Genomic DNA, 18929 nt, shown 5'->3' on the forward strand with positions numbered 1-18929 from the left:
TCCACAAGGTTAACAGCTGCTTTCTCAGCAGAAACTCTACAAGCCACAAGGGAGTGGCATGATATATTTAATGTGATGAAAGGGAAGAACCTACAACCAAGATTACTCTACCCAGCAAGGATCTCATTCAGATTCGATGGAGAAATCAAAAGCTTTACAGACAAACAAAAGCTAAGAGAATTCAGCACCACCAAACCAGCTCTATGACAAATGCTAAAGGAACTTCTCTAAGTGGGAAACACATGAGAAGAAAAGGACCTACAAAAACAAACCCATAACAATTAAGAAAATGGAGCCAGATCCCAGGAGCACAGTGATTAAGGATGCCTGAGTCAATGAAGCTGTTTTCAGCACACACACACGAAAGACACTAAAGAGCATAGCATCTCTGGGTAGGAAGGGTCATTAGAGGTCTAGTCCAACCTCCTAAACAGAGAAAGAAGCTATAAGCTTAGCCTGGGAGGTCAAGGAAAGACTCAAGTCAGTGAAAAAAGAGGAGGGAGGGATAACATATCGATAATTACCTTAAATGTGAATGGATTAAATGCTCCAACCAAAAGACACAGGCTCACTGAATGGATACAAAAACAAGACCCATATATATGCTGTCTACAAGAGGCCCACTTCAGACCTGGGACATATACAGACTGAAAGTGAGGGGAGGGAAAAAGATATCCCATGCAACTGGAAATCAAAAGAAAGCTGGAGTAGCAATACTCATATCAGATAAAATAGACTTTAAAATAAAGAATGTTACAAGAGACAAGGAAGGACACTACATAATGATCAAGGGATCAATCCAAGAAGAAGATATAACAATTATAAATATATATGCACCCAACAAAGGAGCACCTCAATACATAAGGCAACTGCTAACAGCTCTAAAAGAGGAAATCGACAGTAACACAAAAATAGTGGGGGACTTTAACACCTCACTTACACCAACGGACAGATCATCCAAAATGAAAATAAATAAGGAAACACAAGGTCTAAATGACACAACAGACGAGATAGATTAAATTAACATTTATAGGACATTCCATCCAAAAACAGGAGATTACAACACTTTCTTCTCAAGTGCACACAGAACATTCTCCAGGATAGACCACATCTAGGGTCACACATCAAGCCTCAGTAAATTTAAGAAAACTGAAATCATATCAAGCATCTTTTCTGACCACAACGCTGTAAGATTAGAAATCAATTACAGGGAAAAAAACGTAAAAAACACAAATACATGGAGGCTAAACAATACGTTACTAAATAACCAAGAGCTCACTGAAGCTACCAAAGAGGAAATCAAAAAATACCTAGAGACAAATGACAATGAAAACACGATGATCCAAAACCTATGGGATGCAGCAAAAGCAATTCTAAGAGGGAAGTTTATAGCAATACAAGCCTACCTCAAGAAACAAGAAAAATCTCAAATAAACAATCTAACCTTACACCTAAAGGAACTAGAGGAAGAAGAACAAACAAAACCCAAAATTAGCAGAAGGAAAGAAATCATAAAGATCAGTTCAGAAATAAATGAAAAAGAAATGAAGGAAACAACAGCAAAGGTCAACAGAACTAAAAGCTGGTTCTTTGAGAAGATAAACAAAATTGATAAACCATTAGCCAGACTCATCAAGAAAAAGAGGGAGAGGACTCAAATCAATAAAATTAGAAATGAAAAAGGAGAAGTTACAACAGACACCGCAGAAATACAAAGCAACCTAAGAGACTACTACAAGCAACTCTATGCCAATAAAATGGACAACCTGGAAGAAATGAACAAGTTCTTAGAAAGATATAACCTTCCAAGACTGAACCAGGAAGAAATAGAAAATATGAACAGACCAATCACAAGTAATGAAATTGAAACTGTGATTAAAAACCTTCCAACAAACAAAAGTCCAGGACCAGATGGCTTCACAGGTGAATTCTATCAAACATTTAGAGAAGAGCTAACATCCATCCTTCTCAAACTCTTGCAAAAAATTGCAGAGGAGGGAACACTCCCAAACTCATTCTATGGGGCCACCATCACCCTGATACCAAAACCAGACACAGATACTACAAAAAAGGAAAATTACAGACCAATATCACTGATGAATATAGATGCAAAAATCCTCAACAAAATACTAGCAAACAGAATCCAACAACACAATAAAAGGATCATACACCAGGATCAAGTGGGATTTATCCCAGGGATGCAAGGATTCTTCAATATACGCAAATCAATCAATGTGATACACCATATTAACAAACTGAAGAATAAAAACCATATGATCATCTCAATAGATGCAGAAAAAGCTTTTGACAAAATTCAACACCCATTTATGATAAAAACTCTCCAGAAAGTGGGCATAGAGGGAACCTACCTCAACAAAATAAAGGCCATATATGACAAACCCACAGCAAACATCATTCTCAATGATGAAAAACTGAAAGCATTTCCTCTAAGGTCAGGAACAAGACAAGGATGTCCACTCTCACCACTATTATTCAACATAGTTTTGGAAGTCTGAGCAACGGCAATCAGAGAAGAAAAAGAAATAAAAGGAATACAAATTGGAAAAGAAGAAGTAAAACTGTCACTGTTTGCAGATGACGTGATACGATACATAGAGAATCCTCAAGATGCCACCAGAAAACTACTAGAGCTAAACAATGAATTTGGTAAAGTGGCAGGATACAAAATTAATGCACAGAAATCTCTTGCATTCCTGTACACTGATAATGAAAAATCTGAAAGAGAAATTAAGGAAACACCCCCATTTACCACTGCAAGAAAAAGAACAAAATACCTAGGAATAAACCTACCTAAGGAGACAAAAGACCTGAATGCAGAAAACTATAAGACACTGATGAAAGAAATTAAAGATGATACAAACAGATGGAGAGATATACCATGTTCTTGGATTGAAAGAAACAACATTGTGAAAATGAATATACTACCCAAAGCAATCTACAGATTCAATGCAATCCCTATCAAACTACCCATGGCATTTTTCACAGAACTAGAACAAAAAATCTTAAAATTTGTATGCAGACACAAGAGACCCTGAATAACCAAAGCAGTCTTGAGGGAAAAAAACGGAGCTGGGGGAATCAGACTCCCTGACTTCACACTATACTACAAAGCTTCAGTAATCAAGACAATATGGTACTGGCACAAAAACAGAAATATGGATCAATGGAACAGGATAGAAAGACCAGAGAAAAACCCACGCACCTATGATCAACTAATCTATGACAAAGGAGGCAAGGATATACAATGGAGAAAAGACAGCCTCTTCAATAAGTGGTGCTGGGAAAACTGGACAGCTACATGTAAAAGAATATTAGAACACTCCTTAACACCATACACAAAAATAAACTCAAAATGGATTAGAGACCTAAGTGTAAGACCGGACACTATAAACCTCTTAGAGGAAAACAGGAAGAACACTCTGACATAAATCACAGCAAGATCTTTATTGACCCACCTCCTAGAGTAATGGAAATAAAAACAAAAACAACCAAATGGGACCTGATGAAACTTAAAACCTTTTGCACAGCAAACTACAAACAAGATGAAAAGACAACCCTCAGAATAGGGGAAAATATTTGCCAACGAATCAACGGACAAAGGGTTAATCTCCAAAATACATAAACAGCTCATGCAGCTCAATATTAAAGAAACAAACAACCCAATCAAAAGAAGGGGAGAGGGGCTTCCCTGGTGGCACAGTGGTTGAGAGTCTGCCTGCCAATGCAGGGGACATGGGCTCGAGCCCTGGTCTGGGAAGATCCCACATGCCGCGGAGCAACTGGCTCCGTGAGCCACAACTACTACTGAACCTGCACGTCTGGAGCCCGTGCTCCACAACGAGAGGCCACGACAGTGAGAGGCCCGCGCGCCGCGATGAAGAGTGGCCCCTGCTCGCTGCAACGGGAGAAAGCCCTCGCACAGAAACGAAGACCCAAAACACAGCCAAAAAAAAAAAAAGATTATAAAAAAAGGGGAGAAGACCTAAATAGACATTTCTCCAAGGAAGATATACAGATGGCCAAGAAGCACATGAAAAGGTGCTCAACATCACTAGTTATTAGAGAAATGCAAGCCAAAACTACAATGAGGTATCACCTCACACCAGTTAGAATGGGCATCATCAGAAAATCTACAAACAACAAATGCTGGAGAGGGTGTGGAGAAAAGGGAACCCTCTTGCACTGTTGGTGGGAATGTAAATTGATACAGCCACTATGGAGAACAGTATGGAGGTTCCTTAAAAAGCTAAAAATAGTATTACCATATGACCCAACAATCCCACTATTGGGCATATACCCAGCAAAAACCATAATTCTAAAAGATACATGCACCCCAATGTTCACTGCAGCACTATTTACAATAACCAGGTCATGGAAGCAACCTAAATGCCCATCGACAGACGAATGGATAAAGAAAATGTGGTACATATATACAATGCAACATTACTCAGCCCTAAAAAGGAACGAAATTGGGTCATTTGTAGAGACGTGAATGGATCTAGAGACTGTCACACAGAGCGAAATCAGAAAGAGAAAAACAAATATCGTATATTAATGCATATATGTGGAACCTAGAAAAATGGTACAGGATGAACCGGTTTGCAGGGCAGAAATAGAGACACAGATGCAGAGAACAAACGTATGGACACCAAGGGGGGAAAGTGGCGTGGGGTGGTGGTGGTGTGATGAACTGGGAGATTGGGATTGATATATGTACAGTAATATGTATAAAATGGATAACTAATAAGAACCTGCTGTATAAAAAAAATAAAATTCAAAAAAAAATACAACTCAGTAGGGCTGAAAGGCTTTAAAAATGTAAAGCTTTCAAAGAAGGCAAAAACATCTGATAAGTTCTGACATCTGAAGGACATGAACCAAAGATAACAGAAAACTCACATACCAAGGACTGTTACAAGAATGGCACAAAGTCTTAAGAATAGTGCCAGGGAGGTTAAAGCCCACCAGGAACAGAAACTTTCAAAAGTATGGGAAAGATTTTTTAAAATGGCTTTGAAAAACAAAATCTGAAAGAAGAATGGAGTCTTGTACTAAGCATGTGAGGGGGTTGGTATATTAACAGAAGATGGTAGGTAGAGGCACTCAACTTCTATTTTATTCAACACGGAGAATCATCTTCCAACTGGAAGTAGTGGAAAAAACCAAATTTCTCAGAGAGAATCAAGAGCCAAAACTGCAATATTTCCAATGATAATCTCTGAGAAATCACAGAGAACAGGAGAGATGCTAGATGATGTAATCTTCAAAGAAAGTGCCGTCTATAAGCTATAGCACAGCAAAATCTGACGAGAAACCTAGGGGGACATTCTGCAATTTACTATCAGATATATTGCAAACACATAGAAGAAATATGTTCACCAGAAGTGGAATTCACTGCCAAATTAACCTCATTTGCTTTACATAGTTTTCTTTCACATACAACTTGCTTTACAAGATTCTCACGTTAAAATCACCTGGGGAGCTTTCTCTTGGGCGAACCAGACAGTGATATTTTAAAAATTCCACAGGTAATTCCATTGTGCAGTCAGGGTTGAGAAACTCTTTGATAGGGGCATCAGGATAATACTGCCGACTAGTCTAGCTTGGCTTCTGTACAGAGTCTGAAAAGGTTTTGCATCCTATCGTTATGGAGAAATGTGGACTAGATCAGTGCTTCTCAAACTTCAGCATACAAACAAATCATATGGAAATCTTGTAAAAATACAGATTCTGATTCAGTAGGTTGGGGGTGAGGCCTGAGAGCGTGCATTTTAAATAAGCCTCCAAGTGATGCTGATGCTGCTGATCAGTCTGAGTAGCAAGGAGCTTGATGACAATAATTTAACAGATTCACAGTTGTTAAATACCACTCTCAAAGATTATGGAGCAATGTTAACCTGCAAACAGCCCTGTCTTTAGCATTTCTAAAAGAACCATGTCGAAATGCTAAACAAATCTACAGACAACTCAAAGCTGGGAGTTAGTAATGAAGATGTATATAATAAAAAATATTCTGAATTCTCTGGGCTGTGAAGATGAGCTGAAATCAACAAAATGATGATAAATGTGCTACCTTAAACACTTTAAGGGTTAGCAAGCTGAAGTAATCCATAGTAAGAGTACAGAATAGGGGGGGCTTCCCTGGTGGCGCAGTGGTTAAGAATCCGCCTGCCAATGCAGGGGACACAGGTTCAATCCCTGGTCCGGGAAGATCCCACATGCCGCAGGGCAACTAAGCCCGTGTGCCACAACTACCGAGCCCGCGTGATGCAACTACTGAAGCCCGTGCACCTACAGCCCGTGCTCCACAAGAGAAGCCACCACAATGAGAAGCCCGCGCACCGCAACGAAGAGTAGCCCCCTGCCCCGTTCGCCACAACTAGAGAAAGACTGCATGCAGCAACGAAGACCCAACACAGCCAAAAATAAATAAATTAAAAAAAAAAAAAAAAAAGAGTACAGAATAGGGGAAAAAAACCTGTCTTGGTGAGTTCACATGAAGACCTGAAGTTTTTAGTCAACAAAAGCTCAATAAAAAGACCGTTTGACCTGGCTGCTAAGAAACCTAAGAGTCACATGTTGTTTTCCCAGGCCATAGTGTTCAGATAAAAGTAGGTAACAGTGCCAATGCAACTTGCTCTTCAGACTATATGTGGAGTATTTGAAACATTTAAAATACCTCCAAAAGGACATTGACAAACACAAGAAAGTATCTAGAGTGACCAAGATGGTGAGAAGCCAGGGAATACCATAAAAGAAACGGTTGAGGGACTTCCCTGGTGGTCCAGTGGTAAAGAATCCGCCTTCCAATGCAGGGAAAGTGGGTTCAATCCCTGGCCAGGGAACTAAGATCCCACATGCCGCAGGGCAACTAAGCCCACATGCCATGACTACTGAGCTCGCGTGCCTCAGCAAGAGAGCCCACGTGCTGCAAACTACAAAGCCCACGTGCTCTGGAACCCACATACCACAACGAAGAGCCCGCACCGCAAGGAAGATCCTGCACGCTGTGACGAAGACCCTGCGTGCTGCAACTAAGACCTGACGCAGCCAAAGAAAATAAATTAAAAAAAAAAGAAAAAGAAAAGAGGGCTTCTCTGGTGGCGCAGTGGTTGAGAATCTGCCTGCTAATGCAGGGGACACGGGTTCGAGCCCTGGTCTGGGAAGATCCCACATGCCGCGGAGCAACTGGGCCCGTGAGCCACAACTACTGAGCCTGCGCGTCTGGAGCCTGTGCTCCGCAACAAGAGACGCCGCGATAGTGAGAGGCCCGCGCACCACAATGAAGAGTGGCCCCCACTTGCCACAACTAGAGAAAGCCCTCTCACAGAAACGAGGACCCAACACAGCCAAAACTAAATAAATAAAAATAAATTAAAAAAATTTTAAAAAAACCGCAGTTCAAGTACTTTCTTTTTTTCTTTTTTTTTAAATTAATTTATTTATTTATTTTTGGCTGTGTTGGGTCCTCGTTTCTGTGCGAGGGCCCTCCCCAGCTGCGGCAAGCGGGGGCCACTCTTCACCGCGGTGCACGGGCCTCTCACCATCGCGGCCTCCCCCGCTGCGGAGCACAGCTCCAGACGCGCAGGCCCAGCAGCTGTGGCTCACGGGCCCAGCCGCTCCGCAGCACGCGGGATCCTCCCAGATCAGGGCTCGAACCCGTGCCCCCTGCATTAGCAGGCAGACTCTCAACCACTGCGCCACCCGGGAAGCCCTCAAGTACTTTCTTAAAAAAAAAAATGGTTGAATTACTTGGAGATGTCTAGCCTGAAGACAAGACTAAAAATGGACATGATTACCATCTTCAAATATTTGGAGTTATAACATGAAAGAAAGCAGAACCATAGGGTCAAACTAGGGCCAAGAATTGAAGAAATATGGAAGCAGATAATTCTGTCTTTTAATAGTCTAACAAATAAGATTGTCTAAAAGTGGAGATGTAACCAGTCTCTTGAAGCAAGCTATTACCAATCTCTGGAAATATTCAAGCAGAGGCTAGATATTAGGTGGGAGTTTGTCCTTATTAGGTGGGAGTTTGAACAGACTGATTTCAAAAGACCCTTTGGACTAAAATGTCATTAAGGATGGATAGTCCCTTGGTTTTCTATTCTGGGCCTAGGGTCATACTAAGCCACATATTCCCAGTGGCACAATTTTGTTATAACATTTTCTTGGTAAGACCAATCCACTTATATTGCCCCATTCCCTCCCTCCAACACACTTTGTGCTTTACTACCTTCACACTTCTACTAATGCTGTTCCTTCAGCCCCCGCTTAGTCTTTCCCCATTTCCCTCACGCCTCAAGGTTTAATGAAATCTTACCACCTAAGAAGCTATTACTATCTCAGCTATCAATTTTTTCATCCATCTCTGCACACAGCATTTGTCTGTACCACTAGTGTCACTTCCTGCCTTACATGGTCTTTTATATTTTTGAAATATTAATTTTATTAATATCTTATTTACCCAACATAACCAAAATATCATCATTTCAACATGTTATCAACATAAAAATTAGTGAGATGTTTTATATTCTTTTTCTAAATTCTAAGTCTCAGAAATCTGGTGTGTAATTTACACTTACAGCACATCTCAAGTTGGATGCTAAATCTTCATTAAAGTGAAATGTAGTCCTAATGGAACAACAAAGTTGTGTTTAATGGAAAAATTTTACACTGCTTCAGTTTTTTATTTAGCTTAATTAAAATTAAAGCAACTTAAAAGTTCAGTTCCAGTTAATTAGTGACATTTCAAGTGTCCAGTAGCCACATGTGCTTAGAGGTTACCATATTGGGCAGTGCAGCTTTAAAGAATCTGTTTGTAAGACAGAGAAACCCCACATATGGAAAGAGCTTTAAAGTGTTCTCAATGTATAGTTTATGCTCTATAAACCCACTATTTATGCATCTCCTTTACATTTTTCAAAAATAATAATGAATACTCTACAAAAACACATGGGATAGATGATTCTTTCCTACACTCACCAATCTTCAAGTTCACTCTTGACATTCTAGAATTTCTAACATTTCCTACATGGAAACTAGAGACAAAAAAATCATACCTCCATTCAAAACCCTCCCAACACTGTGATTTTAGAGACTGTTAAATCCTAAATAGCTCCCACCTGATGAGTTTAGAGGTTGCTTTATTCTATTCAAGAGGGATTTTTACTTTGGTTTTACTTTTTAATTCAAAATTTTAACAACGAGACACTCACAAAGCAACACGTGAACAAATCCAAATTACTATTACTTCCATAATAACACGCTGCTCTCCTTTCCCCCTGCCTACACCAGAGAAAATAAAGGAAAATATTTTTCCCACATGGCATCCCTGCAACGCACTCACTTATTTCAAAACTGCAACCAAACTGGCAAGGCTTCATTAAACAGAACACAATGTTTTTGCTAAGGTAAAGGTTTCCATTTAAAATGCAGTTTGTTTCTTGTAGTTGATTAGGGCACAGGGAGAGAAAAAGCCAATTTGCTCCCCTTTTGCCCAAAGCCTTCATTCTTTCTGCCTCATTCTGCATTTCCCCTAGGTTGGGAGTGGTGGTCAAGAGATTCCAGCACTGGCAAGACATCTCTACCCTGTATGGACATTTAAGTGATGAGTTACGGCTGTAACACCTGCCGAGGTCCCCTGGACTAGAAGTAATTATCAATACATCTTCAAAGAAAAGGAAATCCTGAATGTAAGCAATGCCCTCAAATGCCTTGTAAAATCATCTTACTAACATACACCCAAATGAACCTGGTCTCATTTTAAGCAGTCCCTTCACTACCTAAGTGGTATAAAAATGAAAAAAATGTAATAATTCTAAACCACAAGTTCAGTTCAGCCCCTGACAGACGTAATGTCACTATTGTTTGGTAAGTGAAAACTAACATTTTAAAGGTTAAAGTGTGCCAAAGATGTCAGGAGACTGCAGTCCAAATGATGAAATACAGATCTCTCTCCATTCTGGTGTGAAAAGATCAGTGAAGAATTATGTTAATAAAATGGGTCTCTAGACTCTACTCTGTGGTGAAAAACATTGTGGTACACGTCCAGTTTAACTTACGTAAGAGAAAAAAAGAATCCCCACCGTCCCCCTCCCTCAAGCTCCTTCTATCATCATAAAAGAGAAGATTTTAAATCTTTTTATTTAGTTACCTTATACTCAGTTATAATATTCATGTGCACAAGTCAGAAATTTTGGATTGAGTATACAGTTAGCATCACCCATTTTAAAAAAAAATTATTTATTTATTTATTTATGGCTGTGTTGGGTCTTCATTTCTGTGCCAGGGTTTTCTCTAGTTGCGGCAAGTCCACTCTTCATCGCGGTGCGCGGGCCTCTCACTATTGCGGACTCTCTTGTTGCGGAGCACAGGCTCCAGACGCGCAGGCTCAGTAATTGTGGCTCACGGGCCCAGTTGCTCCGCGGCATGTGGGATCTTCCCAGACCAGGGCTCGAACCCATGTCCCCTGCATTGGCAGGCAGATTCTCAACCACTGCGCCACCAGGGAAGCCACAGCCATTTTTAAACTTAAATATTTCTAGGGAAAGCTTACCAATAAAACAATTAAGAGAACAAATGTGTAATTGTTCTTAAATCACTTAGGTCTCTTCCTAGTTATAAGCAATACCTACCACCCTATTCATACAGCCCTTTCACCTATATTTCATTGAAGCCTTACAACAATCCTATGAAGCAGGAATCACCAAATCTATTTTACAGATAAAAAACAGAAGCACAGACAGGGGAAGTGATTTACCAAAGGCCATGTGCTTACTAAGTGGAAAGAGCCAGTAATTAAATCCAGGCCTCCTGATTCCAAATCCAGTCAACTTTTCACTAAATGGACAACTGCCTCCCAATATATGCCAAGACTATATACTTTAAATAAATACATTCCTTCAGTCCCAATAGGCATGCCCAATGTATTCAACCTCACTATGAGCTTTTTAGACCATGTTCATTTCCGGTATGAAAACTTCCAAAATGACAAAACACCTTTTATAAGCAGTCTGAACCCAGCAGGACTTATTTTTAAATAAGTCAACTTTTAGTATTTTTGTTTTAAATAGAGTTGCCCCTCAGATAAATAACATATTTTATTAACCTTATTTCTTTCAGAGTACTGTGTGCCAATATATCCAAATCCATTCCTGGAACACAAGCAGCCAAATTAGAAAATTTGCCCAGTCATTTCAAAAACTACTCATTTGGTCAATAAATGTATGACTGTGTCAGGTAAATTTAATTCCGGGGAGGAAAAGCCAGCAAGAAAACCAAACCTGAGATTTATTCTGTAACTAGGGAGTTTAAAGCAGATTTTATTCACCTTGAGAATTTTAAAGCATTTTTAGAGATCTCCAATTCTCCTATAGGCATTATCATATATTAATATAAGTTATGCAGATTACTATGTTTCTAACCACTGCTAAAAGTATTTCATTTAATTCTCCTAATCCATGTACGCCTATCTTTAAAAAATGTAATTTTGTTATAATGTTAAGGCAAAAAGTTACTTAAAACATACTGTTCAGTACTAATGGGTCAAAAGACCTGGTGCTAAGTATAAGCACACGCATACTATATTCAATGGACATACTGCATCAATTAAGAAGATTTAAGGCACTAAAATATATGGTCAACAAAACAACACTTAAAAAACTGAATTCTGAAATTCAAATGCTTGTGTGAATATCAGTTTTAAAATAAGCCACATCTATTAAGTCTGGAAGAAATAACCTCTTTTTAAAAACAAAAAGGTATGGTGGGAGGGAGGAATCAAGGTAACCTAATATCAACCAACTACTAAAGTATTATACCTTGAGCATCGTCACCTTTTGGATGTGTTCATACAAGCTCCAAAACTCGATAGTGTTCTAAAGCACAACATGCCAATTAAAAAAAATCATATGTACCAATGTAAAAATGTGTCATGCTGAAAAGAGAAGGGCAAACATTATTCTGTTTGCAACAGAGCTTCTTCATTAAGAACCTCATAGAGTAGATGAGAATTAATGACATGCAAGCCTTGTGAATAACGAAAATGTCAGCTCAATAATACCATCACCAAAATGAAAAATAATATAGTTAAAAACAAAAAAAGGTCAAATCACACAGAACTGCTGAATTTGAGGTCATGAAAATAAAATACCATCGTATATGTAGTTATATACAAAAGTGTTGGGAATTCTTCCTATATAGAATGTTTCATTAAAATTTTACAGCATTTGTAGCAGACAAATCAAAGGTTGATTACCAGATAGCTTTTTTATTCTATGAGTAGCAGGGTGGAATTCAGCTCTGTGAAAATGGAAAAAGAGAGGATACTAGGTTCTAGTGTTGGCTGTAACAGTAACTAACTGTGTAAATTTGGCCAATTTATTTAACCTTTTGTGTCTCAGGATCTCCATCAATATTAGAGTACTGGATTAAGCTATCTACAAGATACCTTTCCAATTCTATGAATCTGTGACTATGAATAAGATATAACCTGCATCACATTACAATACTAAGTCAGAAAAATAAAGCTTAAGAAACAACATGAATAACCAGGACGTAAGCTTAGAAGCTGTGCTTTTCTTACTGCTATTTCACTCATACACTTCTCTTTTTATGACTATCTTATTTTTTTTAAAGAAATATAAAGCATTCCTCTTTAAAAAACAGGGCAGGGTTTATGTTTCACTGCCTTTACTTATTGCACGGTACCTCTCACCACACAAACAATTTGTTGATCATTTCCATTACTGGCCTATCAGAGGATGCTACTAAGGCCTCCACCACTGCTGATACTACTAGAGCAAAATGGGATTATAAAATATCTGCATGGCAATGTTAGCTTAGCCTGGTTTATAGTCTTCTATCTTTACCACTTGAAAAGGACAGCAGGAAAAAAAGGATTCAGCATGTGTCTAATCTCTTGGCAGGAAGTCTGCAGCTCACCAACAATTCTGACTTACAACAACCCTCTAAAACAGTTAAACCGAAAGAATATTAAGAATATCAACAAATCAAAGGATGGAGACCAAGCCAAATGCTGCCAATTCACAGGATCAAGTTAGTTAAAAAAAGAAACCATTATAATGGCATTTCAATTCACTCAAGTACTTTAGACAGTGAATTTAATCTTCAATTACCCAGTTCAACCCAGTTCATGCTCTTTTATTATCAAGCTATGCCACTAAATTAGAATTTGGTCTTATTCACACTAACTCAATTCTGACTTCTCATTATTTTCAAGAAGTCAAAAAATGACTCAAAAACCCAAAAGATTCATGTGTTTATTTTTAAGTTATTAATGTAAAAGTCACTGATTACTGGCAATTTTGGTGTTAATTGGTAAAGTACTATTTTTTAAGAAATAAGTTTTCCACCAAAAATGAACTATTTAAAAGAGTGAAGTCAATTTTTAAAATTAAAATCACTTGACCAAAAAAGAAAATATTACCTACACAAATACAAATGACTGCTATATTGTTTGAGGAAAACAATATTGTGTTACAGAACCAAACACACTGACAACTGTGATCCCTGAACCAGTGCTCCTACACAGAAATGGTGACAAAGGTGACCATATATCCCCGGTTTATCCAGAAGAGTAGCAGTCTACAACTGTTTTCCTGTAATAATTATTAATATGGCCCTCATTCACGCCTAAGTGTCCCAGTTTGGATAAATTATATGGTCACCTTAGATGTAATTGACACTAACAGGAACTTTGGTCAATAAAAAATGAAAATTGTAATTAAGAGTTAAATCCTTTCTTCATACACTAAAGTGAAGAACAGGAGGAAAGAGACCATTTTTCATTCCAGAAAAAACTGAAAACACTGAACACAAATATCTCCTCTCCCCCACAGAAAGTATCATGTTCATCACCATGCAAACGCTGTAATAGCAGCCCAACCTGTAGTAGTGAAATTATTGCAAGAGGTCCACAAATCTACATACATACCGTGCACTGTCTACAGATATTTGTCTCCCACATATGTCGGTGATATTATGACTAATGAAATTAAAACCTTGGGTTGAAGCACTAAACTACAAGACTATCTACAGCAAAAATATCAAGTATATATTTCAAGAGCAAAACCACAAGTTCACAAATATATTCCCAAATTGTTCAAGATTGTCAAGAATTTTACATCTAAAATGAACTGTTTGATTATCTGGGAAACTTCCACATTCCAGGTTGGAAAAAAAAATAACGAAGAAAAAATAGGCACAGAAGTGTTATTGCTTTCTTACACTGGGTATCAAAATGTCAAAGGATCATGTAAGCTGGATACTTTTTAAAATCAATGGGCCATAAGTTTTGGAAATGTCTGTGTTATACAGAAATGTTAAGGAATTAGACTTACAAAAGAAAAACATGTCCCAGTCCTAGTCAGTGGCCCAAAATTCTAGCACCTGATTGGTCTGGGTTTGACAGAGGACTTTTTACTTTCTAATTTGTTATCTACTTTACGGTAAATCAAGGGAACAGGAGGTTGGTGAGTGGTTTACTCTATTTCCCAATCCGCTAGAGCTTTGGGAAAAGTAATATACACATTATAATTCCATAAATGCAGATGTCTCATTTGATCTACTGTATTATTTAAGGCCTCACTACATGTTCACTAACCTGAAAGAATATATCCAACCAGCCTTACATTTCTATATGACTTCATTATTAAGCTATTTCTTAAAGCCATTTCTGATTTTAAATTAAGTTTATCAAACTTTATCACAAGCAGTAACAGCTGAAACAGGAACCTTGACAGACCAAAAGAGGGTGTAATTGCTAAATAAGTCTCACGTGCTTCATAAAGCAAATTTCCTTTAACAAAAGCTTTTGATGCAAATAACCTATAGATTCTAAAAATTACAACCTTTCATTTTCTTTGCATTTCCAATCTTATTAGATAGCAATTAAGTCTAAAGACATAAAAGTTTAGTGACTTTGGCATCAGACAGACCTGAGTTAAAATGGGGGCTCTACCACTTATTAGCTATGTAATTGAGGACAAATTACCTAATCTCTCCTTTGAGTCTCAGTTACCTCTGTAAAATAGGTAACATCCTCATGAAGCTTTGCTGTAAGGAGTACAAAATGATGCATGTGAAGCACAGGACCTAGCACATAGTATTCAATACAAATTAGTTATGAATTTAGGCTAACTACCCATCGCAGTTTGCCTGGGACAATGCAGGTTTGCACCTGGATGCATTATTAATAATGTCCCTTTTGCTCTTAAAAGCATCCTGGCTAGGGCAATAAATTATGTGGCTACCTTAACAATGATGATGAAAGGAGTTAATACCAATTACAGTATTATATATCATTTATGACTTTTTGGACCTTGAAGGAAAAAAATCGAATGTCACACAAAATAATGAGATTATATTCCTGTAATACAGTCTACTGATAATTCATTTTGTTATTCAATAAACATTTAAACACTATTTATTTATACCCATCTCATTCCAACAGTAATTTAAGGCAGCAAATTTCTGTACTGTTTTTTCTGTTCCATACAGGTACTGGTAAATTTCAAACGTTATTTTTTAAAGGAAAAAAATTGACAGATACAGCACTAATGAGGTTCCAGCTACTCAGGAACACTACCTTTTGAATTCCCAGTGAAAAACACCCATTCTGATCATTAAGAATGCCCAAGACCAACTAACATATCAAATAAGCCCATCCAATTACAGGGCCTGCAAAACAGAATAAATATTTTTAAACATGCATTCCACACATAAATCATCAGGAGACGCAACAAAAAATAAATTACCTGACTGTTATGACATAGTATTGTAATACAATAAACTGGATTTTAGTTTTCTTCACACTCTGCTCTAGAAAAAAAAGAATCCATTATTCTTCCTCTTTTATAAGATAGACATTTTCTTTGAATCAGACACATCCTAAAAAAATAATATCCTATATATTTTAGATACAGATACACACACATACACACACACACACACACACACACACACTCACCACAACCCAACGTAACTCAACATTAGTATTAGGATATTTGGGGAGACTGAGAAGGTCAGAGGGAACCAGGAATCTTATATGTTGTATATAAGATAGCCTTTAAAGGCCGAGAGCCAATCTACCTTTTAATATAAAGTTACTTAAAATAGGCCTTTTCTCATCAGACCAGTAATTATTTTCAGATTCTCAGTTACTTCCAAAAACTTATTTGGCACATTACACTAGCCTAAGGCAGTAACTAAAGTATGAAAGATCATCAGGACATCTTAGGCTAAAGAAAAACATTTTTTCAGTAAGAGTATCCTAAAATCCAACTAAAAAATATTTAGATTGGTCTTCCTGGGTACTTTATCTTTACAATTTAGAAAACCGATTTTGGGGGAGCGATAACTGTGCCTGCCTGCTCTCAAATCATCCAGGACGGACATAATGTACCTGACGAGATGATATAAGTATTCTGTCTTTAATAAGGAGAAGAATCAAAAAAATGATTAGTAATAGTATGTCTATTTCTTCCTCCCTTCAATCATCCAAAGCCACTGCAGTTAATTCTGATTCAGGAAATGCGGGTTCCTTATTTCCAGCAAAAAATTATTCTGGGGCCTTGCAAACAGTGGATGACAACCTGATATAAATGCTTCCTCTTGCCCCAAAACTAAAGAATGACCTAAATAACAAGCCTGCTAGTCCTCAGAATCCCGGACTAACCTGTGGAATAAGTATGGTGAAACTGTCTAGGGAAGGAACGTGGCTGTCTCCTCCATCTTGAAATTAATCAGCATAAGGGAAAAAGGGACTGAGTATTCAGGAAGCAGAAGCCCAACCGGTTAATACTAGTTACTAAAGCTATGGCGTACGTGGCAGGTACCGCCCGCAGAAGCCGAGACCCTTAGGCATTTTTTTGAGGGGGGAGGGGTTGGGTTGCTCACGGATTGAACGGAAATTAACTTCAAAATCATTTGGCCCAATTCCCACCCTCACCCAGGGAAAAACAACAAACACGCAACGGCTTTCCCTCCCTTTTGGGGGGATCCTTGCAGTGATATCTGCCAAAGGATATGCCAGGGTTATTCGAGCAAGGGAGTAAACCACATTTGCCTCAGATCCTCAGGGAAGATGTCATCGCGGCCCCAGGGGGCGCCTAATTGATAGTGCCCTGCAGAAGGGCTCAAAATGGGGTTTTGCAAATCCTGGGAAATATAAAGGCCCACGAGTTCTCAGCATCTAACTTAGAGCAGCCTGATTTTTCCCCCATTTCCTAAACCCAAGCCCGCCATGTAAAAGGGAGGGGGGGAGGAGGACGCGAGGGAAGTCTCCAGAGAACCGAGGAGAGAAAAACCTGAGACGATCAAAGATTCTCACGCCTGAAGCCAACACTCGAAAATCGCCTCCCCAAAATTCTTAAGGTTCTGGAGGGCCCCGGCCGCGGCTCGAGCGACCACGGAGAGGAAGTACTTTCCACCTCCTTCCCCTTCTTCAAAGAGCCTGTCGGCCATACAGCCAACTAAAATGGCAGCGGCGACTACGCCACGGAGCCCCCCGCAGCAACCTGCGCCTGGGGTCCGGAGGCGGCGCTGAGCCTCCGCCACGATGCGCCACTCAGGCCATTTTGAGAGAACGCAGTAACCGCGGCTCCGCTGTCTTCCTCTCGCTCTCCATCCATTTCTCAGAGGATTCCCAAGGCTTCACTTACTCGGTTTTAGTGTCGGGATCCGACTCGGTCGGTCCGGCCGCCGCCGCCGCCGCCGCCGGGGCTCCTGCGCGCCTCCCCTACCGCCGCTCTCAAGCCCGCCTCCGATGAGTCGCTGGTTGAGACCCGCCTCTAGCCCAGCGCCTGCTCGGAGACGTTGCTCAGGCAGCCATTATCTTCCCCATTGTTACCAAGCAGCGACAGGAAACGCTTGCGCACAACAGGAAGTGATGATGCCGCGTCCGGGCCCCGCAGCCCGACTCCCAGCCGAGTAGCCAATCCTAGGCGACTCCTCGAAAAGGCTTGGTGGGAGGAGAAGGCTGCCGGCTGACGACGCGGCAAGGCGGGCCGCGGCCTGGAAAAGGAAAACCGCTGTGACGCCCACCATGTGACAGGCCCCACCCTCCTCCGCCATTTTGAATTGTGGCGAGAAATTTCGCGTTCTGAGAATTGTGGGAACGTTGGCTTTCCCGTTTTGAAAGCTGGAGGACGTCACCGTCTGACTGCTGGAAGCCCTTTTCAGAGTGAGAAATGCGATACTAGCCTAACCTGACGTCGATTCACACAATTAGTCCGGACCGGTTAATACAGCATCCTACCTTTATTCGACATTTATCGAGCGCCAGCTGTAGTGTCAAGCACTATTATAGATGTTGGGGATACAGCGGAAATTAAAGCAGACCAAAATCCCAGTTCTCATGGGTCTTTATATTCTACTTGGGGGAGGGACAATAATTACTATATATATATGTGTATATATATGTATAACATATATACAGTTGATGATAAATGCTAGGGAGAAAAATAAAACGGGGGGAGGTGGGCGGGAGAACGCCCGGTGGGGGCAAACGGGAATTGCAGTTTTAAAAAGAGTGGTCAGAGGTGGCCTGAGATGGTAATTCTGAAATCCTTGGAAGAGGGCGGTGACTGTAAAACGGTGGGAAAATCTGATAAGGTTGGAATTTAAGGGTGGTTAAGGAAGGCCTTTCTTAGATGGTAATGCGTGAAGGAAGGTAGAGAATGAGCTACCCAGCATCCAACTCCCGTTTTCACAGTGAAAGAAAAACAACCACGGTTTTAGGGTGTGTCCCTGTTTATTTCCCCCCATTTTTCTGTTTTCTGTGTTTTCAGGTAACACTCCAGCTACACTGGCTTTCTTAGTATTATTCCAGCGAACTAAACTTGTTCCCACCTCTACAACTTTACCTTTTCTCAATGTCACCTCCC

General features: G+C 39.6%; 1 protein-coding gene across 1 annotated transcript in view; it reads right to left on the reverse strand.

The window, feature by feature from the left end:
- RLIM (ring finger protein, LIM domain interacting) overlaps window positions 1–17955 on the reverse strand; it is a 32150-nt gene extending 14195 nt beyond the window's left edge. Inside the window, exon 1 of the mRNA XM_059911013.1 lies at window positions 17706–17955. The gene's annotated coding sequence lies outside the window, so the exon portion shown is untranslated. The remainder of the gene's footprint in view (window positions 1–17705) is intronic.
- Between the last annotated feature and the right edge of the window lie 974 nt (window positions 17956–18929).

This window comes from Balaenoptera ricei, chromosome X (assembly GCF_028023285.1).
Source record: "Balaenoptera ricei isolate mBalRic1 chromosome X, mBalRic1.hap2, whole genome shotgun sequence".
Classification (NCBI taxonomy): Eukaryota; Metazoa; Chordata; class Mammalia; order Artiodactyla; family Balaenopteridae; genus Balaenoptera; species Balaenoptera ricei.